Source organism: Nycticebus coucang, chromosome 3 (genome assembly GCF_027406575.1).
Source record: "Nycticebus coucang isolate mNycCou1 chromosome 3, mNycCou1.pri, whole genome shotgun sequence".
NCBI lineage: Eukaryota > Metazoa > Chordata > Mammalia > Primates > Lorisidae > Nycticebus > Nycticebus coucang.
The window spans coordinates 38147213-38172201 of NC_069782.1; positions in this window are offsets into that span (position 1 = coordinate 38147213).

The window sequence follows — 24989 nt, forward strand, 5'->3', positions numbered from 1 at the left end:
TCACCTGCTGCTGACTTTGTGTGCAGCTGTTGCTTTATGGTCAATCCTCACATAAGCACAGATCTGACCCAGTAGCTATTCTGGAAGCCAACTTATTTAAAACTATGGCACTGGCTTATGGAAAGACTCCCTTCATATAGTGAAGAATTCTTTAAGCACACAAACAGAAATCAGGGTTTTTGTTTTGTTTTGTTTTGTTTTGTTTTCAGTAAGTAAGGTACATTTTTAGTGCTTTAATGCTTTGATTTAATATTTCCATTTAATGTTTAATCATCCTCCTAATTCTTGTGAAATTTTGCATGAATCCCAATAGGACACAAACTAAAGATAATATTAACCACAATTGATAGTGAAGTATTCAAAATTATCCTTCCTTACCATGGACATTTATTGTTTTTCCTACATATGTTAATTACCTCATTTTTCTTTTGCTTTATTTTCTATGCATTATCTAATTTAGCTGAAAGATCTCTGAAGGAATTATAAAATTCTTTTTAAATTCATTATATACATTGTGTGGTTCATCAATTGGCTTCATAATGCTGAATCTTTTAATTTTTAAATGGTGCTTCCTAGCTTCCATTCTGTTATTTTTTCATTAAATCACAACGTTGTACATTGGTGCATTAATAGGGTTTGGTGTACTGCTTTGATATACAATGTGAAATGCTTACATTGAACTAAGTAAAACATCCATCACAATTATACTCATTTCTTAATAGTTTTGAAATGTACCATTGCATCATGCACATTAGGTGAGGTCCCCCCAAATGCTTTATTTCCTTCCATATCCCCCCTCCCCTCCCCTCTCTCTCTTCTTCTCTTCTGCCTTCTGGACTATAGTTATGTGTTGCCATTCATGTGAATGTGTAGGTGATTATATAATAATTTCATAGTATTATTGACTACATTGGATACTTTTTTCCATTCTTGAGATACTTTACTAAGAAGAATATGTTCCAGCTCCATCCAGGTAAACATGAAAGATGCGAAGTCTCCATCTTTTTATGGCTGCATAGTATTCCATGGTGTACATATACCACAATTTGTTAGTCCATTGATGGGTTGATGGACACGTGGACTGTTTCTATGTCTTGTCAATTATGAATTGGGCTGCAATAAACATTCTGGTGCAAATGTCTTTGTTCTGAAATAATTTTTAATCATATGGGTATATACCTAGTAGAGGAATTGCAGGATCGAATGGTAGGTCTATTTTTAGTTCCATGAGTGTTCTCCTAACTTCTTTCCAAAAAGGTCACATTAGCTTTCATTCCCACCAGCAGTGTAGCAGTGTTCCCTTCTCTCTGCATCCACACCAATATCTGTAGTTTTGGGATTTTGTGATGTGGGCTAATCTTACTGGAGTTAGATGATATCTCAAAGTGGTTTTGATTTGCATTTCTCTGATGATTATGGATGATGAGCATTTTTTCATGTGTTTGTCAGCTATGTGCCTGTCTTCATCAGAGAATTTTCTGTTCAAGTCTCTTCCCACATAAAAATGGAGTTATTTGTTCTTTTCTTATGGATTAGTTTGAGTTCTCTGTAAATTCTAGTTATCAGACTTTTGTCACAAGTATTACCTGCAAAAATCTTGTCCCATTCTGAAGGTGGTCTACTTTCTTTCCTTATTGTGCTCTTGGCTATGCAAAAGCTGTTTAGTTTTATCAGATCTCAGTAATGTATTTTTAGTGTTGCTTCAATTGCTTGGGGTGTCCTCCTCCTAAAATATTCTCCCTGGTCAATTCCTCAAGTGTTTTTTCTGTACTGTCTTCTAGTATTTTTATTAGTTTCATGTCTTAAGTTTAAATCTTTTATACAGTGAGAATGAATTTTTGTTAATGGTGAAAGTTGTGGGTCCAGTTTCAGTCTTCTACAGGTCACCAGCCAGTTCACCCAGCACAAAGAGTCCTTTGTTAAATAAGGAGTCTTTCCTCTGCTGAATATTTTTGATAGGTTTGTTGAAGGTCAAATGACGATAAGTAGCTGAGTTCATCTCTAGGTTCTCTATTCTATTCCATAAATCTACCTCTCTGTTTTTGTGCCAGTATTATGCTGTTTTGATCTCTATACATTTATAGTATTACCTGATGTCTGGTAACATGATACCACCTGCTTTGCTCTTATTTCTGAGTAATGTATTTGGTATTTGAGATTTTTTCTGATTCCATATAAAAAGAAGTACTATTTTTTCAGGGTTTTTAAGGTAAGACAATAGTGCTTTAATAGGGAGTGCATTAAATCTGTAAATTGCTTTGGGTATATGGACATTTTAACAGTGTTGATTCTTTCCAGCCATTAGCATGGTATGTTTTTCCATTTGTTAAGATCTTTAGCTATTTCTTTTCTCAGAGTTTTATAGTTCTCTTTATAGAGATCTTTTACATCCTTTGTCAGGTATATTCCCAGGTATATCATCTACTTTGGCTCTATTGTAAAAGGAATAGAGTCCTTGATTATTTTTTCGGCTTGACTATTATTGACGTATATCAAAGCTACTGACTTGTAAGTATTGATTTTGTGTCCTGAGATGCTGCTGTATTTCTTGATCACTTCTAAGAGTTTTGAAGTTGAGTCCCTGGGATTTTCCAGGTATAGGATCATATTATTAATGAATAGTGAAAGTTTGATTTTCTCTGACCCTATTTGGATACCCTTGATCACCTTCTCTTGCCTGATTGTGATGGATAAGACTTACTTGCTATGTTGAATAGCAATGGAGACAGTAGGCATCCTTGCCTCATTCCTGATCTGAGTGGAAATGTTTTCAATTTTACACCATTCAATATGATATTGGCTGTGGGTTTGCTATAAATGGTCTCTATTAGTTTAAGAAATGTCCCTTCTATGCCTATTTTCTTAGGAATTCTGATCATGAAAGGATGCTGAATATTATCTAAGGCTTTTTCTGTGTCAATTGAGAGAACCATATGGTCTTTGTTTTTTTATTTTATCGATGTGATGTATTATATTTATAGATATGTTGAACCAACCCTGTAACCCTAGAATAAAACTAACTTGATCATGGTGTATACATTTTTTGGTGTGTTGTTGAATTCTATTTGCTAAAATCTTATTGAATATTTTTGCATTGATATTCATCAATGATATTGGTCTATAATTTTCTTTCTTTCCTGGTTTCTTGATCCTTTCCTGGTTTGGGAATCAGGGTGATATTTGCTTCATAGAATGTGTTGAGAAGTATTCCTTCTTTTTGTATGCTTTGGAAAATGTTGGATAATATAGGTACTAGTTTCTCTTGAAAGGTTGGATAGAATTTGGATGTGAAACCATCTGGTCCTGGGCTTTTCTTTTTAGTGAGATTTCATACCGTTAATGGTATTTCAGTGGTTATTATAGTTCTATTCGGGGTTTCTAATTCTTTCTGATTGACTTTAGGAAGCTGATGTGCTTCCAGGTATTGGTCCATTTCCTTCAGATTTTCATATTTCTGGGGATAGAGATTGTTGTAGTAATCATTGAAAAATTTTTTTATTTCTGAAGTATCTGTTGTTATTTCTCCTTTATTGTTTCTGATATATGATATTAGAGATTTTATTTTTCTGTTTCTGGTTAGGTTGGCCAAAGGTTTTTCAATTTCATTAATCTTTTCAGAAAACCAACTTTTTGTTTCATTGATCTTCTGAATGATTCTTTTGTTTTCAATTTCATTTAATTCTTCCCTAAGTTTAGTTTTTTTTTTTTTTCTTTTCCTGGGTTTAAGGTTGCACTGTTATTCCTTTTCCAGTTGCTTGAGATGATCCATTAAGTTGTTGGCTTCCTGTCTTTCTTTTTTCTTGATAAAGGCTTCCAATGCAATAAATTTCCCTCTTAGGATTGCCTTTGCAGTATCTCACACGTTTTGGTAATTAGTGTCTTTATTGTGATTTTGTTCCAAAAATTTGGTGATTTCTTTTTTAATCTTTCCTTTGATCCAGCTATCATTCAACCTGAGATTATTTAGCTTCCATGACTTTGTTTGAGTATGAAGATTCCCGTTGTTGTTGAGTTCAACTTTTATTTCATGGTGGTCCGAGAAGATACAAGGAATAATTTCTACATTTTTAAATTTTCTGAGGTTAGACTTGTGTCCTAGGATATGATCTATTTTGGAGGATGACCCATGGCCTGATGAAAAAATGAGTTTTATTAGGGTGAAATGTTCTATAGAGGTTTGTAAAGTCCATTTGTTCTAGGGTCAGGTTTAAGTCTAATATTTCTCTGTTTAGTTTCTTCTTGGAGGATTTATCCAAAACTGTCAAAGAGGTGTTAAAAATCTCCAACTATTATAGTGCAGGGAGCTATCAAGTCATTCATATCCATTAGGGTCTGCTTTATGACTGAGGAGCATTCTGGTAGGGTGCATAAATGTTAATTATTGAAATCTATTCATGTTGGATGTTTTCTTTGACCTTCCTTATCTTTCTTTATCTTTGTTGGTTTAAAGCCAATTGTATCTGCAACTAAAATTGCAACCCCTGCTTTTTCTTGTTTCCATTTGCCTGTAATGTCCATCCCTTCACCCTGAGTCTCATTTTTATCCTTTTAGGTAAGGTGAGATTCTTGCATACAGCAGATATCCTGTCTGAGTTTATGTATCCAGTCAGCCAGCCTGTGCCTCATTAGAGGACAATTTACATCATTTACATTCATTGAGAAAACTGATAAGCCTGGTTGTGTTTGGGGTGTCATAATTTTAGGATATCCAGTGGACATTTTTAATCCTTTCACCACTGTGGAAGTTGGGTTTTGTTCTAAAATTTCTGGGTGAGTTCTCTTTGGACGTAGACCATTGCACTGGTCATTGTGGAGGATGGGTCTGTGAATAACCTGGAGAGCTGGTTTAGTTATGGCAAATTTCTTCAACATGTGTATCTCATTAAAGTACTTGATTTCTCCATCACAAATAAAACTCAGTTTAGCTGGATACAGGATCCTGGCTGGAAGTCATTTTATTTTAGGAGACTGAAGGTTGATGATCATCTTCTTTTGCCTTGAAACGTTTCGGCTGAGAGATTTGCAGTCATTCTGATAATTCTCCCTTTGCAGGTGATGCTTTTCTTCCATCTGGCTGCTTGCAGAATTTTGTTCTTCATCTTAACTTTGTCAAAGTCAATCACAATGTGTCTAGGAGATGCTTTATTTTGATTGAGTCTAGCTGGTGTTCTGAAACTGTCTGCTATCTGTATCTCTTGCAGGGCTTGGGAAATTCTCCTCCAAAATCTCTTTGAGTAGAACATTTATACCTTTAGGGACATTCTCTTCTCCTTCAGGAATTCCTATAAGGTGAATGTTTGATCTTTTGGAGTGATCCCACAACTCGCTCAGGGAATGATCAGTTTTTACCCTCCACTTGTCTGCCTCTTTGAGTGTTTGGGAATGTTTAAAAGCTTCATCTTCATTTTCAGAGATACTTTCTTCTGCCTGGTCAGTTCTATTACTGAGGGATTCTATGGTATTTTGGAGCTCCTCAACTAACTTTTTCATTTCCTTGAGCTCTGCTATCTCTTTTCTCATTATATCCATATCTTGGGTGACTTGGTCTTGGAACTCATTAATTTCTTGAGACAACTTTAGAGCTACTCTTTGGAATTCAATTTCTATCTTTTCTTCTATTTATCTTATTTTCATCCATATTCTGAATTTGATTTCTGACATTGCTGCCATTTGTTTATGCATGGCATCTTCAGTTGTATCTCCTTTGTCCTTTCTTGTGTGTGTGTGTGGTGGGGTTGATCTACTCTGGTTATTCATGTTGTCAGAGTTCTTCTGTTGGGTCCATACCATGTTTATTTTCTACCATTTGGTTCTTAGAACTGGTAGGGTGAGATTGAATTGGGGTTCCCAAGTAGTAGAGATAGCCAAAGCACTAGGCTTTGTAATTGTGGCTTATCTCCCACAACCTTACAAAGGCCCCTTTTCAGAGCCAGAGACTCTGAGGACCTACTTGGTGAGAATGTGCAAGCTAGCTCTGTTTTGATATCAGCCAACCTCTACCCTATCCCAAGAAACCACAGTATTGTGTTTACATCTCGATTATGAAGAGATACAAACAGCTGTGGTGCACAGCCTCCACCCTTCAGTTCTTTTCCGCTACAGAACTCGAAGTTCAACCTCAGAATGTCCCTGAGTGGACAGCCCCAGTCATGGGTTCCAACCAAATTGTCTCAGGCAATGCAAACCCTGCCCAACAGAGAGGGATTCAAGAGTCTCCAACAGCACATTTGGAGGCAGAGATCCACACTCCCGCCCACCAGACTCAGTCCACACTGTTGTTCGCTTCTCTGCTTGCCAGACCAGTTGGGGCCAGGGGACCATGCCCCTCCCTGCCAGTCTCAGTCCACTGCCTGGCAAGCCTCTATTCGTTGGCTCTGTTGGAGATAGCGCACCAGGCCCCACTCTCTGGTCTCAGTCCACACACAGCTAGCCTCTGCTTGCCAGACCAGTTGGAGTCAGGGGACCATGCCCCCAGCCTGCCAGTCAGTCCACTGCCTAGAAAGCCTCTGTTCACAGACTATGTTAGAGTCAGGGTACCACACTCTGCCCACAGGTCTCAGTCCTCACCTGGTAAGCCTCTGCTCACAGCCCCACTGGTGACATGGGCCAGGCCCTAAACCTTAGGTCTTGGTTCACACCCAATAAGCCACTGCTTAAAAAAAAAAAAATGCTAATTTTTTCCCCTAACAAAGAAAAAAAAAGCTAATTCTCTGGAATCAGGGGACCATGCTCTTGCTCTCAGGTCACAGTCCATGCCTATCAAGCCTCTGCTCACAGACCCAGCCAAACTCAGTCCACACAGGGCAACCACTCTCCCGCTGTGGGTGCTGTCAGAACTGGGGGTTCTGAAACCCATTCTGCCAGATACAGCTCCAACCAAGGGTCAAAACTACCACTAGCTGGGCATATTCATAACCAGGGGACTACTCCTCCTCTGCTGAGTGTTCCTTTCTTCCCACATCCTCTTTCTTCCCTGTTACTCACAGATTTTGTCCTGATGGTTGGCGGTCTACACTATGCCCAGTTCTCTCAGGACAAGACCAGACAGTCTGTGCTCTGCAGGGAGCAGAACTTTAGACCACCATGCGAGGGGGAAAGGGTGGACTGGGAGTTTGGACTTGTGGGGGAAAATATCTGTTCAATTTTATGTCTGGTGGGGTGGTGTCTAGGTTCATAAATGGGACCTCCCTATAGAAAGAGACCTGGAGTTTAGTGGGTCTCTCCAGCAAGGTAAAATGAGAGAGATTTTGTTCCCTGCTTGTTCACAGATAGCCTGTGGCAGGCCCCCTTGCTTGGGGGAGGGGTCTCTGGTCCTCTAGTCAATAGACTTTGTACCCGTAATTTGGTTTCTCGAATGCTCTTCCTTAGATTTACAGCTTGCTGAACTTCTTTCTTGGCTCAGCTCCCCATCTTTGGCTTCATAGAATCCAGTTTCATCCAGTTTTAGTTTCTCTGCTCAGGAGCTTCTGCCGAGGGTTACTACTAGTTGGCCATCTTCCAAAATTTTCTTGGCATTTCTCAAATTTGTATAATTCAATAGAATTAGCATTTTGGGGGTGGGGGTAGGGGGAAATTTCCATTTCCAAGTTTTCTCTTGTCAAATATTGCCCTTATTCAATTTTAATTTAGTTCAAAAAAGGAAAAAAGAAACAGTACGTGATATTGTGAAATATATATTTTTTCTTCTTCCCTATTTCCAAGTGTTCTTCAATGCTAATGAGATGACGATTAGCTGGCAGCATCTAGGTAGTTTCAGGATGGAGGTGGTCACAGGAAGCCTGAGGCATGATTAACAAGTTGAGAGTTTTTGGCTTTACTGTCTAACCTCCATGGAGGTGAGAACGGATAAAAGTTAAGTTGATCGCCAATGAACAATGATTTAATCAATCCTGTCTACATAAAGAAGCTTCCACAATAGCCTGAATGACAGAATCCGGATGAACTTATGGATAGCCAAATGTGGGGTCTTCCAGGAAGGTGAACAAGAACATATTCACTTGCCAGGATGGTGAAACACCTCAACTCCATGGGACAGAGGCCCTTGGCTCAGGACGCTTCTAGTCCTCACTCTGTGTATCTCTTCATCTGGATGTTTAATGTGTCTCATCATTTGGATTTTTTTCACCTTGAATATGTCCTTTGTAATGAATTGATACACATATTTCTGTATACCACTCTAGCAAATTAATGGAACCCAATAAGGGAGCCAGCCAGTTGTTCAAAAGAACAGATGAAATAACCTGGGGCTTGCCATCAATAGCATTAGAAGTTGGGCTCTATCTTGTGGAATGGAATCCTCAATCTGTATGGTCTGTTACTATGTCAGGATAGAAAATCAGAACCGAATTTCAGGACAGCCTGCTGGTGTCTCTTACAGAATTGATTACTTGCTTTGCTGGTCGAGAGAAATCCCCACACATCCGGTGTCAGCAGCATGTTGTGAGAACGTCGTAGGAAAAACCGAGTTTGCTTTGTCTTTCTCAGCAATGTAAACAAACAAATAAGAACAGCAAGTATTACCCTAAAGAATACCCATACAAGATGGGAATTCAAATAAGTTGCAGTTATGGTACAAGAGGAATCCCATAGTAGAGCTATACATGGGTTGCTATCAGCATAAGGTAGACAAGTCCTTCAGTCCTCAAGGGAGAGGTATAAATGAGAAGAATTTCCCTTGAGAAGGAAACTGTTTTATTCTGAAAGATAAGGTAGAGGTAACCAAGAGTGAAAAAGAAAACAAATATCTCCTAAAAGAGTTATTAATATATAAAATGTAAGGATCAGATCTGTGAAATATTTTAGTAAAATTTGAATATTTTTGTCTGGTAGATGTTTGAACACAACAGGGGTCAGAAATGTAGAATATATGCATACAAAAGATACATGTATGTCCTCTCAAGAGGTTTCAACTGAACGTTGTAGGTGATGAAGAATATTAACAATTTTATGTAAGACTGTTGTTATTAGATTTGTATTTTATAATGATCTCACAGGAAACAAACTTGGAAGTTGGTAAGAAAGTAGTAGGGGGTGGCACCTGTGGCTCAGTGAGTAGGGTGCCGGTCCCATATGCCGGAGGTGGCGGGTTCAAACCCAGCCCCGGCCAAAAAAAAAAAAAAAAAAAGAAAGTAGTAGAGATTGGGGATGGTAAAATAACTAAGTAAATAATAGAGTAAAACAGGTTAAAATACATACAGAGATGGTGCATATATATGTATATATATATACACACCCACATACATATGTGTACATATTTTAAGAAAGGAAAAAATTATATTAAATTTTTAATAATCAAGTTGTTTAACTTCTGCAATTGTAAGAGATGCTTGACAAGACTTGTATTCATTTCTTGTCCTTGGTATGTACATATTGAGCCTTACAATTTTAATACAGTTTCATCCTTTCTCAAAATTTTTATACATTTATTGGCTCCATTTGTATATACATAAACAGGGACATAGTTCATGCACATAAAGGAACATACATATGCCAGTTTTTGAAGATAGAATTTAATGGGCTTGTAGACCAAAAATGCAAGTGTGAGAAGTTAGCAATGACCCCCTAAGCTCTTGTCAGGCACATGGAGAGAACTGTGATACCATTTTCCAATAATTTATTTATTTATTATTTTATTGTTAAATCATAACTGTGTACATTAGGGCAATCAAGGGGTACAAGGTGCTGGTTTCATATACAATCTAAAATATTCTCATCAAACTATTCAACGTAGCCTTCATGGCATTTTCTTAGTTATTGTATGTAGATGTTTGTATTCTGCCTTTAGTAAGTTTTGCCTGTACCCATTCTAAGATGCACCGTAGGTGTGGCCCCACCCATTACTCTCCCTCCACCCTAACCACCCCCCTCCCTTCCCCTTCCTTGGCCCTTTCCTCATAGTCTTGTGCTATAGTTGGGTTATAACCTTCATGTGAAAGCTATAATTTAGCTTCATAGTAGGGTTGAGTACATTGGATTCTTTTTCTTCCATTCCTGAGATACTTTGCTAAGAAGAATGTGTTCCAGCTCCATCCATGTAAACATGAAAGAGGTAAAGTCTCCATGCTTCTTTAAGGCTACATAATATCCCATGGTATACATGTACCACAATTTGCTAGTCCATTCATGTGTCGATGGGCACTTGGACTTCTTCCATGACTTAGAAATTATGAATCGGGCTGCAATAAACATTCTGGTACAGATGTCTTTGTTATATTGTGACTTTTGGTCTTCTGGGTATAAACCTAGTAAAGGAATTACAGGATTGAATGGCAGGTCTATTTTTAGGTCTCTAAGTATTCTCCAAACATCCTTCCAGAAGGAACGTATTAGTGTGCATTCCCACCAGCAGTGTAGAAGTGTGCCCTTTTCTCCACATCCATGCCAACATCTCTGGTTTTGGGATTTTGTTATGTGGGCTACTCTTACTGGGGTTAGGTGATATCTCAAAGTAGTTTTGATTTGCATTTCTCTGATGATTAAAGATGATGAGCTTTTTTTCATGTGTTTGTAGATTGCGTGTCTGTTTTCTTTAGACAAGTTTCTCTTCAAGTCCCTTGCTCAACCTGAGATGGGATCACGCGTTCTTTTCTTGCTAATATGTTTAAGTTCTCTGTAGATTCTGGTTATTAGACCTTTATCAGAGGTATAACCTCCAAATATTTTCTCCCATTATGAGGGCTGTCTGCTTGCTTTACTTACTATGTTCTTGGCTGTGCAGAAGCTTTTTAGTTTGATCAGGTCCCAGTAGTGTATTTTTGATACTGCTTCAATTACCTAGGGAGTGCTCCTCATAAAATATTCACCCAGGCCGATTCCTTCAAGAGTTTTCCCTGCACTTTCTTCAAGTATTTTTACAGTTTCATGTCTTAAGTTTAAATCTTTTATCCAGTGAGAGTCTATCTTAGTTAATCATGAAAGGTATGGATCCAGTTTCAATCTTGTACAGGTTGCCAGCCAGTTCAACCAGCACCATTTAAATAGGAAATCTTTTCCCCACTGATTGTTTTTAATTGGATTGTCAAAGATCAAGTAACGGTAAGTAGCAGGAGTTATCTCTTAGTTCTCTATTCTCTTCCAGACATCTACTTCTCCATTTTTGTGCCAATACCATGCTGTTTTGAACAACTATCGATTTATAGTAGTCTTGGGTCTGGAAGCATGATTCATCCTGCTGTATTTTTATTGCTGAGTAATGTTTTGCCTAATCAAGGTTTTTTCTGATTCCATATAAATGAAGTATTATTTTTTCAAGACCTTCAAAATATGACAATGGAGCTTTAATAGGAATTGCATTAAAATTATATATTGCTTTGGGTAGTATAGACATTTTAACAATGTTGATTATTCCCAGCCATGAACATGGTATGTTTTTCCATTTGTTAACATTTTCAGCTATTTCTTTTCTTAGAGTTTCATAGTTCTCTTTGTAGAGATCGTTCACGTCCTTTGTTAGGTATACTCCCAAGTATTTCATCTTCTTTGGCACTACTGTGAAAGGAATAGAGTCCTTGACTGTTTTTTCAGCTTGGTTATTGTCAGTATGTATAAAGGCTAAAGATTTACGGGTGTTGATTTTGAGCCTGAGACACTGCAGTATTCCTTGATCACTTCTAAAAGTTTTGTAGTAGAATCCCTAGTGTTTTCCAGATATATGATCATATCATCTGCGAAGAGTGAATGTTTGATCTCTTCTGACCCTCTGTAGATACCCTTGATCGCCTTTTCTTACCTAATTGCAATGGCTAAAACTTCCATTACAATGTTAAAGAGCAATGGAGACAATGGGCAACCTTGTCTGGTTTGGGATCTAAGTGGAAATGATTTCAATTTAACTCCATTCGATATGATATTGGCTGTGGGTTTGCTGCAGATGGCCTCTACTAGTTTAAGAAATGTCCCTTCTATACCAATTTTCTTAAGTGTTCTGATCATGAAGGGATGCTGGATATTATCAAAAGCTTTTTCTGCATCAATTGAAAGAATCATATGGCCCTTATTTTTTAGTTTGTTTATGTGCTGAATTACATTTATAGATTTACGTATATTGAACCACCTTGAGACCCTGGGATAAATCCCACTTGGTCATGGTGTATAATTTTTTTGATGCGTTATTGGATTCTGTTTGTTAGGATCTTATTGAGTATTTTAATATCAATATTCATTAGTGATATTGGTCTATAATTTTCTTTTCTTTCTGGGTCTTTCCCTGGTTTGGGGATCAAGGTGATGTTTGCTTCGTAGAATGTGTTGGGTAATATCCTTTCTTTTTCTATATTTTGGAAGATGTTTAGTAATATAGGTACTAGTTCTTCTTTAAAGGTTTGGTAGAATTCTGACATAAAGCCATCTGGTCCTGGGCTTTTCTTTTTAGGGAGATTTTGTATAGTTGATGCTATTTCAGAACTTGATATATGTCAGTTCAACATTTCCACTTCATTCTGGCTAAGTCTTGGTAGGTGGTATACTTCCAGGTATTTGTTGGTTTCTTTCAGATTTTTATATTTTTGAGAGTAGAGTTTCTTGTAGTATTCGTTAAGGATTTTTTGAATTTCTGGGGGTCTGTTGTTATTTCATTGTTACCATTTCTGATTGATGAAATTAGAGCTTTTACTCTCTTTTTCCTGGTTAGGTTGGCCAAAGGTTTAGCTATTTGACCCAACTTTTGTGTTTATTGATCTGTTGTATAATGCTTTTGTTTTCAATTTCATTTAAGTCTGCTCTGATTTTGGTTATTTCTTTTCTTCTGCTGGGTTTGGCGTTGGAGTGTTCTTTCTCCAGTTGCTTGAGATGTCTCATTAAGTTATTAACTTCCTCTCTTTCTGTTTTCTGGAGGAAGGCTTGCAGTGCTATAAATTTCCCTCTTAGGACTACCTTTGCAGTATCCCTGCTAGTCTGGTAATTTGTGTCTTGATTGTTGTTTTATTCCAAAAATATGGTGATTTCCTTTCTAAACTCAGCTATAACCCATCTATCCTTCAGCATAAGGTTGTTTAGCTTCCGTGTTTTTGTATGGGTATGCAGGTTCCTGTTGTTATTGAGTTCTACTTTTATTCCATGATGGTCTGAGAAGATGCAAGGAATAATTTCTTTTTTTTTGAAATTTGCTGAAATTAGATTTGTGGCCTAGGATGAGGTTGATTTCGGAGTATTTTCCATGGGCTGAAGAAAAAAATGTGTATTCCATTTTTGGGGGATGAAATGTTCTGTAGATGTCTGTTATCCAGATGTTGAATGTTTACATTTAAATCTAAAATTTCTTTGCTTAGCTTCTTTTTGGAGGATCTATCCAGCACTGCTAAAGGGGTGTTAAAATCTCCAACTACTATAGAACTGGAGGAAATCAAGTTGCTCGTGTCTGATAGAGTTTCTCTTATAAATTGAGGTGCATTATGGTTGGGTGCTTAAATATTAATAATTGAAATCTCATCATATTGAGTATTATCTGTAACAAATATGAAGTGTCCATCCTTATCCTTCCTTATTTTGGTTGGTTTAAAGCCTATTGCATCTGCGAATAGGATTGCAAGCCTGCTTTTTTCTGCTTTCCATTTGCCTGGAGTATAGATGGCCATCCCTTCACCTTGAGTCAATATTTGTCTTTTAATGTAAGATGCGATTCTTGTATGCAGCAGATATCTGGCTTGAGTTTTTGTATCCAGTCAGCCAACCTGTGCCTCTTTAGAGGACAATTTAAACCGTTCTCATTAATTGAGAATATTGATAAGCCTTTCGAGAGTCCGGTGGACATTTTTAATCCTTTTGCGACTGTGGAAGTTGGAATTTGATCAAAATTTTCTGGGTGGGTTTACTTTTGTGGTGGAGGATCACACTGGTCTTTATGGAGAATAGGTCTGAGGATATCCTGAAGATCTGGTTTAATTATGGCAAATTTTTTCAACATGTGAATGTCATTGAAGTATTTAATTTGTCCGTCATAAATGAAACTCTGTTCAGCTGGGTACAGGATCCTGGGTTGAAAATTATTTTGTTTTAGGAAATTAAAAGTCAATGATCATCCTCTTCTAGCTTGAAAGATTTCAGCAGCGAAATCTGCAGTTATTCTAATATTTTTTTCTTTTAGGTTATGGTGTTTTTTTTTTTCTGGCTGCTCTCAAAATTTTCTCCTTCATATTAACTTTAGTGAAATTTATTATGATGTGTCTGGGGGATGTCTTATTTGGGTTGAGTCGTGCTGGATTTCTGAAACTGTCTGCTATCTGAATTTCAGGATCTCTTGGCATGTCTGGAAAGTTCTCCTTCATATTCTTATGGAGAAGAGACTCTGTGCCTTGTGAAACTGCTTAATTGCTTTCAGGGATCCATATAAGATGAATATTGGTTTCCTTCAAATTATCTCTCTCTCTGAGAGAGTGATCTCTTTTTGCCCTCCATTTCTCTTACTCTTTGAGAGTTTGGGAGTGTTCGAAAGCTTTGTCTTCAATGTCAGAAATCCTTTCTTCTGCTTGCTCCATTCTGTTACCAAGGGATTCTACTGTGCTTCTCAGATCATTGAGGGCTGCAACTTCTTGTCTCAACATGTCAAAATCTTTGGTCATTTGGTCTTCTAATGTGTTGAATTCTTGAGATATCTTTTGGGTTACTGCTTGGAATTCTAATTCGATCCTATTTGCTATCCAGATTCTGAATTCGATTTCTGCCATCTCAGCTATTTGTTTGTGCATGGGATCTTGTGCTGTGTCTGCCCCATTGATCCTTGTGGGAGTTGATCTACTCTGCTTATTCATATTGCCAGACTTTTTCTGTTGATTTCGTGTCATGATTGTTTTTAATGGTTGCCTCTGGCTATCCTCAGAGTTGGGGAGGTGTCTCTCCAAGATTAGACCCCAGGGGGATCACTCTATTGTTGCTGGATCTTTGTAGGGAGTGACCCTGTGTAGTTCCTCTGGGGCTGCCCCAGCCAAGGAGGTCTGATTGTGGAAGCAGCTCCGGAGTGTGACACACCCAGATCCAGTAAGAGGGCGGGAGGTGGTGCACACAGTTCTGTGAGTGCCTGGTGCCCAGTGACTTTGGCACAGATGCCCAAGGCTCTAGCAGTCTCTGGCCAGGAGAAGGGCTCTACTCTGAGGTAGGGAGGGCTCTGGAGGGCATGCAACTACCAGATACCCTGGCCAGACAAGCGGGCGGGTGTGGAGGCAGGGAGTGTACAGGAGGGCAGATGCAGGGTTGTGCCGCTCCTGTAGTTCCTGGTCAGGGCATGTGGAGGCCCAGTGGGCGTGGGTCGCTTGTCAGGGGTCATGGTGCAGCTCTTATGGAGTTCAGGCGGTGCCAAGCCTAGGAGTTTGAGGTTGCTATGATCTGTGATGCCACAGCACTCTACCCAGGGCAAGAGCCCAAGGCTCCAGTGTGCCAAAACCAGTCTCACTCTGCTGTTGAGGGTTAAGGCTGTAAGGCAGCTCAATCCCTGCCTTTAGGCTGCTCAGTTACTAGGTTACTAGCTCCCACCCGATCCTTGCTCTGCGACCCTGAGGACGGAGCTTGCCGGGACAGTTCTCTCACAAGGCTCCCTGCAGCCCACATCCAAACACTATTAGCTCCGTCCATCTCAGCGGCTTAGTCTAGGGGCCTAGACAATGCCCAAAGTTCTCCGCACTCCTGCTCAAGCTTTTCCCAAGGCAGTTCTACTGAGTGCCAAGTCCAAAAACACCGAAACAGTTCATAAGTAAGGCCTTTGCAGTTTGCAGTCTCACTGCTTCTTGTACTTATGGTTGTCGGCGGGATTAGGTAGGCTGAACACATGCAACCACTTGCCAGTTTCCCACTGGTTTTGTCCTCTTCTTGGGGTCCAAAAGTCCCTTGCAAACTCCCTGTATCCTCAAAGGGATGATTATAGGCAGATCCCACCAGCCAGAGATGCCTGGAGTCTTATCTCCCCAGACTCACTGTGCCCAGTTGCAAGGAAGTTGTTACTAGGCCACCATCTTGCTAGAGCTCCTTCCAAGAATTTAAATAAAAGAAGGAATAAACATAGTATAGGAGAAAAATGATGACTTTGACGTGCTTATGAAGTATCTAGGTATAAAGATTAAGTAGAATAAATAATATTTCTATTGCACACCTTTTCCTACTCTTTCCATTTCATTATAATAAACTAAAAACATGTTATTTACTATAACCTAAAGTTTTAGTTCTATTTGGGTTAAAAAATTAATTATATATTTACTTCTGCCATACAGGAATCATATTCCTAAACTCCTGTCTACTGGAAGAAATTTTATTAGCCATAGATAGATTTTATTTGGGTTTCAATTTCAGAGGGATTTATTGATAAAAGGAGTTATTGATAAAAACCAATAATTTCAAAGTCACATCCAATTGTATGCATCTATTGAATACTTGCTACTTGAAGCATATATTCAGGTTATTATTCTACATGTTAGTTGGAAGGTATTATAGAAGTTTTCTGTCCCTAAAATAAAAAATATTTTCCCAAAATTCTGTCCATTACAAAATGAATTGTGTTTCTCACCCCACAAATTAACATGTCCCACCCTCCCAGTACCTTAGATATGGCTGTACCTAGAAATTTTAAAGAAGTAACTTTAACGGTTTAATGAGGTCATCAAGGTAACCCCATTCTGATTGGTCCTCATAAGAAGAGGAAGAGAGATCATAGATGCCCAGGGACAGAGAATGTGAAGACACGGTGGGAAGGCCTCTGCAAGCTGAGGAGAGCCCTCAGGGAAAACTAACTGAAAAACTTTTGATTTTATATTTATCCCTTTATTTACAGTCCCATACCATCTCTATTCACCAGAAGGTAGCACAGAAAATTTCCCCTGAAATTTAATATACTCATCATTCCATGTTTTACTGCTAGGCCAGACCACTCTAGTCAAAGCCAGTGTTCACTCTGTTCTTATTAATTTCCTGTAATAACCATAGATGTCTGTTCCTTAATGGAGGCTGGTCGTGTGTGTTCATGCCACTCTCCAAAAAAAAATGAACTTAAATCCATCTCTCAGATGTATTTATTCACATTTTAAAGGAGCCAGAGTAAGGAAACCTGTTTAGATCATTCATGTGAATTCTATTCTTCCATCCAGGGAATATCAGAGAGACTGAACTTGGAATAATGGGTATTGGAAGCTTGCTTGGTGATTTATAAAAGCAATATTCTATTTGTTTTATGTTTGCTTGGGGGGACTCAGGGAAATTTGGAAGAGAAAGTAGTAGGATATGAATTTCAATACGTTATGGTCAAGTTCCTAAAAATAAACATTATGTTTCCTTTTAAAACTATCTGCTAAAAAAGGCCTATTCTGAAAATGCAGCATTTTTGTATTTTCATGAGTAAATCAAAATACATAGCAAAATGGAATTTGGAGTACCTACTCATAAAACACATAATTTGGAAGTGCTTAAATTGAGCTTTATGTTAAATGCCAAATAGATGTTTTTTTGATGATCATTTACTTGATTGTTTTGTCTACTCACCAGAAAGTTTTGCTATACGTTAAAGACCATAGGTTCTAACCCTAAGGGCTATAAATTGTTAAACATACAGTATCAAAAAGTAGGCTTTAGGGGAGGTGGATGTGGCTCAGTGGGTAGGGTGCTGGCCCCATACACGGAAGGTGGTGGGTTTGAACCCAGCTTCGGCCAGCTAACAATAACAACAACAAAAAAATGCTGGGAGTTGTGGCGGGCGCCTGTAGTCCCAGCTACTCGGGAGTCTGAGGCAAGAGAATCGCTTAAGCCCAAGAGTTGGAGGTTGCTGTGAACTGTTACACCACGGCACTCTACCAAGGGTGACAAAGTAAGACTCTGTCAAAAAAAAAAAAAAAATAGGCTCTAAACTGAACTGATAAAACTGGGATTCCATAGATCGAGAAACTGTGCTTTCATGTGTGTCATTTTAAATTGTTTACTCAATTACTATATTTGCATAAAAGGAATGAACCTAAAGTAATTCATTACATTTAAGAAGAAATTCTAAGTCTCTTAAAATTGGTAATGAGATCAGGACATTACCAAATTCTAGAGTTCCTATGTTCAAAATGTTGTTATTGTCACAATTTTAAAGACTATATGGGAAAAAACCCACAAGGATGAAAATAAGTTTGAAGTAATATAAAGTACCTAAAGTATACTGAGCAAAACTATTTCTTCCTATTAAAATAGGCTTTACTAGAATAAGAAGGGGAAGTAATATTCAATATTAAGTATTTCTATTCCATTTCCATAAAAAAATTTCATTTGAAATTTACACGTAATTGTTCTTAGTTAAGTGCATTCTTCTTGCATGTTTTCTTTTTATTTGATGGTGATTTACAGGGACTTATAACTAAAGATTGCAAATAGTAAACATGCCTTTAACTCCATTTATTGAAAAAAAAACAATAGGAAACAATTTTTTAACTTACTAATCAATGAAGAGTAATGAAATATAATGTGCAGGGTATCCCCAAAGTCACCATACATACAGAAAATGAGAAATTGTAGCTAAATGTGCCTTCTTTTACAAAATATTCATTACATAATTTTACAAAACATTTACAAAATACTCTCTATGTGTTGGCCACACATGGAAAGTCCTCACTCCCATTCACAGTGAAAAAATACTCTCTATGTGTTGGCCACACATGGAAAGTCCTCACTCCCATTCACAGTGAAAAGTTCCAAGATATTGATAGTTATACTTATTGCCTTTGTGTGGTGACTTTGGGGGCATCCTGTATAATAACAGAAAACAAGCAAACAAGCAAGAAACTGTATCACCATGGTCAAGAAAACCCAGGGAAATTCTATCCAACATCCACACTAGGACTGAACTTGGTTCACAGAACAAAGTTTGGGCCATAATGTGGAAAAATTAGAATTCATACATACTGGTGCTCACAGTGTGTGGTTTTACACATACTTTGGAAAACTGCGTGACACCCCCCGCTGATTCTGAACTCGCATATTCTGTGACCCAAATCTTATTCTGACTTGTGTACTCAACAAATGAGCACATGTGTGCACATATGTACAAGAAGAATATTTATATTATCACTGATAATCGCAACCATACTTTCCATTAATAGTAAAACAAATAAATGAATTTTAGTATTTTTATGTAATAGAATGGTATATGTCATTATAATTAAAATGAAGTAATCTCTCAAATAAAACATTGAGGAAAAAAGTCAGTCACTCAAAAATACTGTCTAGTAACAGTTATATAAAGTCAAAAACAAGACAATTATTCTATGATTTTATTATTTGTTTCTTTATTCATTTATTTATTTAGTTTTGAGACTGAGTCTTGTTTTGTTGTACTGGTAGAGTGCTGTTGCGTCATAGCTCACAGCAACCTCAAACTGTTGGGTTTAAGTGATTCCCTTGCCTCAGCCTCCCAAGTAGCTGGGACTACAGGTGCCTGCCACAATGCCTGACTAGTTTGGGGGCGGGGGGGTTATGTGTGTTTTTTTGAGACAGGGTCTCCCTTTTGCTCAGGCTGGATCTACCTTAGCCTCCCAGAGTGCTAGAATTACAGGCATGAGCCACTCAGCCAGGTCTACTCTATGATTTTATAAGCTGGATTAGGGATAATTTTTAAGGAGTAACTAGGATACAGTGATTGGGAGAAGACCCAAGAGAAATTCTGAGTTACTAGTTATATTCTCCCTCTTCTCTTTGATAAAAACAAAGATGTATTACCTTTATATTATCTGTACAATAATGTATTAACTATAGAATTTTTGTTTTTAAACAGAGTCTCATTCTGTGGCCCTGGTTGAGTGGCTCTGGTGGCATCACAGCTCACAGCTACTTCAAACTCTTGGGCTCAAGCGATCCTCTTGCCTCTTGGCTTAGCCTCAGCATCCTGAGTAGCTGGGACTACAAGCACCCACCACAATGCCCAGCTAATTTTTATATTTTTAATAGAGATGGGGGTTCTCTCAATTTTGCTCAGGCTGGTCTCAAAAACTTGAGCTCAAGCAATCCACCATGTTGGCCTCCCAGAGTGCTAGGATTACAGGTGTGAGCCACCACTCCAGGCAAAATTATATAACCACAATGTTTCCACTAGCTTTGAAGGATATTTCTGAAAAATCCTGAAACAAATTGTGCTTATTGAAAAACATAATTTAAAAAAATTCACATTATTTTAAGGTGCTTATGGTCAACCATATCAAACACTGTGAATTAGGCCAAGGAAGATACATCAAGGTTTAGCAAAAACACAAGAATTCTGGGCAGCGCCTGTGGCTCAAAGGAGTAGGGTGCTGGCCCCATATACCAGAGGTAGCGGCTTCAAAGCTGGCCTCAACCAAAAATTGAAAAAATATATATATGTATATGTTATATATGTATATATATATTAACCATCCTTGTTATTATATATATATGTAAACCATCCTTGTTATTTAAAATTTTCACCGAATGGTGGAGAAAAGCTATGAATTTGTACTTAAGAGGAATGTGAAGTTAGAAAGTGGTAACATAATCAGTTCTTTCGAGAGGTTTTACTGCAAAGGTGGCAATTTGAACAATAGTCAGAGGTCAAGAGAGGGTTAAAACGTAAGTTCTAGGACGTGTTTATAAATAGGTGGAAATACCCATTAGAGAAAGAGACATCCACAAAGAAGGAGAGAGAACAGCTGCAGGGACAGGAGAATGTGAGCACGGAGGGGAACCAGAGCCAAAGTAGATACTGATCACCTCTGTGTTAACAGGAGGATGGGGAGGGCCAGGAGGGCAGGTGCGAATGAGATAGATTCAGAACAATTGAAGATCAGGGAACTTACGTCTGCTCGCTTCACTGTCTGAGTTAAGAGGAGTGCGGATAAAAGAAATATGAGGAGAGAAGAACACGAGGCTTAGAGTGATCGTTTTGAAAAGAGAAAAGTGGAGTGTAGCCGTAAAGCCCAGAAAATGGATTTTTTTTTCTTGACTATGGTGGTGTAGCTTCAAACAATGCTAAGTAGGGCGGCGCCTGTGGCTCACCCTACGGCCGCATATACCGTGGGTGGCGGGTTCAAACCTGGCCCTGGCCAAACTGCAACCAAAAAATAGCCGGGCGTTGTGGTGGGCGCCTGTAGTCCCAGCTATTCGGAAGGCTGAGGCAAGAGAATCGCGTAAGCCCAGGAGTTGGAGGTTGCTGTGAGCTGTGTGAGGCCATGGCACTCTACCGAGGGCCATAAAGTGAGACTCTGTCTCTACAAAAAAAAAATAATAATGATAAATTAAAAAAAAAAAATGCTAAGTAATTTGAGATTTAGAAGAATAAAAGACATCACTCTTATTTATAAAAAAAATTATGTAGAAATATTAAAATAATTAATTCCTAAAATTAGAATCTACTTAGGAAAGGAAGCTAAAAAGACCCTTCAAGCTCTTCCTTAAGTTAAAGTAAACAAATACAGGAAGAGCGGTCAGATTGTATTTTATCTAAGTAAATAAGTGGAAAATCATTTTATGAGGTAAAAAACTGCAGTTGCTGAAGTTAAATGCAATTGGTGTCACTGCAGTCATTCATACAAAGTATTATTGTTTGTCTAAATTTAAATATTAGGCTAATGTTGGAGATTTTTAGTTATTTTGAAATAAAGAAAGAAGGAAGAAAAAGGAAGGGAAGGAGGGAGAGAGGGAAGAAGGAAGGAAGGGAGGGAGGGAGGGAGAGAGGGGAAGGGGGGCTCAAGTGCAGTAGTTCATGCCTGTAATCCTAACACTTTAAGAGGCTCAGGAGGGAGTATTGCTCAAGACCAGGAATTACAGACCAGCCTGAGCAAGAGGGAGTCTCTACAAAAAAATACAAAAAAGAAAGAAAAGAATCAGCTGGCATGATGGTGCACACCTGTAGTCTCAGTTACTTGGGAGGCTGAGGCAGAAAGACCCCTTTTATCAATCCAAAAGTTTGCAGCTGCAGTGAGCTATAATGATACCATTGCACTCTATCAGAGGTGACAGAGTGAGACTCAGTCTCAAAGACAGGAGGAGGGGAAAAGAGGGAGAGGCAGCAGATAGGGAAGGAAAGGAAGAAAGAGAAAAAATAACAAAAGGATGAACATTCTATCCCCAAGAAGTTTGCTATCTAGTAGGGGAGATATACCTGGAAGGAAAGTTGATTAGTCAATGCAAAGAATTTGATAAAGGCAGCAGGTCTGGTGTACAGTAAGAAGTGATAGTAGCTGTAAAAAGTGATGAACTCTTTTGGGGGGCAGCTGTGTATTTCAGAGGCGTGATACACAGAGGGCAAAAGCACTAGTGTAAACTGCTTGAATGCGGTATGAAAGTGGATTTTATTTGAAGAGTATTGTGAAAATACTGAAGAGTATAAAGCAAGGGAGTGAGTTAGATTTGTATTTCAAAATGATTGCTTGCACTTTGGGAGGCCAAGGTGGGTGGATGGCCTGAGTTTAGGAGTTTGAGACCAGCCTGAGCTAGAGTGAGACCCCATCTCTAAAAATAGCTGGGCATTGTAGAGGAGACTTGTAGTCCCAGCTACTGGGGAAGCTGAGACAAAAGAATCACTTGAGCCCACGAGTTTCAGGTTGTTGTGAGCTATGATGCCATAGAACTCTACTGAGAGCAACATAGTAAGATTCTATCTCAAAAAAAAAAAATAATAATAATTGCTCGAATAGTGCTATAGTTTGAATTAGAATAGAGAAAGATTAAATTAGAGATAGCCTGTTAGGTAGTAACATAAAACAACACAAAAAGTCATCCAAAAGTCATAAAGAAGGAAAAGAAAAAATTCAGATGAGAAATGCAAGAGAGTGTTTAGTGAATGAAATAGAGAGGGTGAATTAAAGAAGATAAAACCCAGCATTATTAAATTATAGGCTCTCCAGCCAGTCTGCATGCTTCCCAACCCCATCTTGTCTGCTCACTCCTGTGTTACCTTCAGTAATTATTTCCTTTGTTTCCAATTTTTTGTAAAATGAGAATGATAATAGAATATAGCCCTATGATTATTATTAGGATTAAAGTAATTAATAATTACACTTTGCTTTGAACAGTACCCAGTCCACGGTAAATGATCAGTAAATACTAGAAAAGAAAATTAAAAAGCAGAACATGTCAATTTGGGGGGGATATAAAGACAAATACAGAAGAATGTGTTGAGAATGGCCTCGAGTCTTTTATTCAGATAATTGAACTGATAGTAATGCCAATTTGGAGAAGGAATAAAAGAGGAGGCAGATGAGAGGCAATAATAAGTTCACCGTTTAACATGTTGATTGTGAATGACCTGAGGGAGATCTTATTTTTTTATTTTTTTTTTTTTATTTGGCCGGGGCTGGGTTTGAACCCGCCACCTCCGGCATATGGGACCGGCGCCCTACCCGCTGAGCCACAGGCGCCGCCCAGAGGGAGATCTTATTAAGCATGCTTAATAAATGGTTGGAATTTTTTAAATCAAAAGTTCAAGAGGGAAGTTCATATTAAAATAAATATTTATAAATCATTTCTGAGTAGGAGTAAATGAAATCATTCACTGCAGATGTAATTACCTAGAGAAACTATGTAGATTTACAAAAGATAAAGGTTCACATAATACATACAGAATCAAGTAAAAAAGAGAAAACTGAAAAGGCATAGACAAATTTGTAGAAAACATATGAAGTAAATATGTAATGAAACTAATATTTTCAGAAAAAAATAGTATTCACTTTTCACATTCGAATACAAGAATGAGGGCAAGAATATAAAATCTCCTTGCCCCTAAGTCCTCACTAGCAGAGTTGCTAGCATTGATACTTCTATGAATAGTCCATTCAAGGGGAATATAAAATTTTGTTACCCTGCTTCTCAAAATTCTTCCAACTTCTGCTGATTTCCCAATACCAAAGTCACATCTACAATTTTATTGTAGATCGTTAGAGCAAGACGTCTAGAAAGCAAGATTTGTATTCATTTCTTTTGCTGCAATAACAATTCTTCACAAGTATCTTTTCCTACAGTTCTGGAGGTCAGAAGTCTGAAATGAGTTTCACTGAGCTAAAATCAAAGTGTTGGTAGAACTACATTTCTTCCTGGAGGCTTTAGAGGAAATTTTATATTCTAGTCTTTCTAGCTTCTAGAGACTGGCCGCATTCCTTGTTTTTGGCCCCCTTCAATAGTAAAAACCAGTAATGGACAGTGAAGTTCTCTCATGATGCCATCTTTCTGGTTTCAATGCTTTTGCCTTTCTCTTCCGCCTTTTAGGACCCTTGTTATTATAAAGGCCCAGTTAGATAATCCAGATTAATCCATTTTTAGGTCAGCTGTTTAGCAATCTAATTTTTTTATTTTTTGCCATGAAACATTTTTACAAGTTCTGGGGGTCAGGAAGTAGGTATCTTGGGGGAGGAGGGACAATATTTCACCTACCACAACATTCGTGACATCCTTGAACACAGTTCCAGGAGTATAACAGTGACATAAACCAGATTACATTGTGTTCAGGGAAGGATGGATAGTTAGGAAGGGAAGACAGCTTCATTTATAAAAAATCTGATGAATAGGAAAAATAATTAGAAATGGGGAAACAGATAAAACTGTAATTTACTTTTTCTTTTTTTACTAAGATTAATGATACCTCAATATGGCCATGGAGTGGTAGATAGTAGGTAGTTGATTCGTGAAAGTGTGATAAACAGGAATGGTATCCAAACTTTTAACTAAGATGCTGGATTTCTTTTAAATCACAGCAAGAATCTGTATATGTATCAAATATTAGGTTATCAATTAGAAAATGTCAGATTTCAAATCATAATTTTAGTTTATTATATCTCAAGCAAGAAACAGCACAATCAACCAAAGTATATAACTTAACTGTTGACACAGTTTTGTTATCTTAACGGTACCTTGTGTGTGCCAACAGCAAAGAAGCCTGGAGAGCAATGCTGATAAAATTGTGAATGCCATTTTCCACAGTTTGTTGAGAATTGAATATTTTTCCTTGCAAGAAGTGATCTAAAGCCTGGAGGAGGTGGCAAGCAGTCTGGTAGGCAGGGGCTGGTGAATACAGTGGAAGACAGATAGCTTCCAAGTCT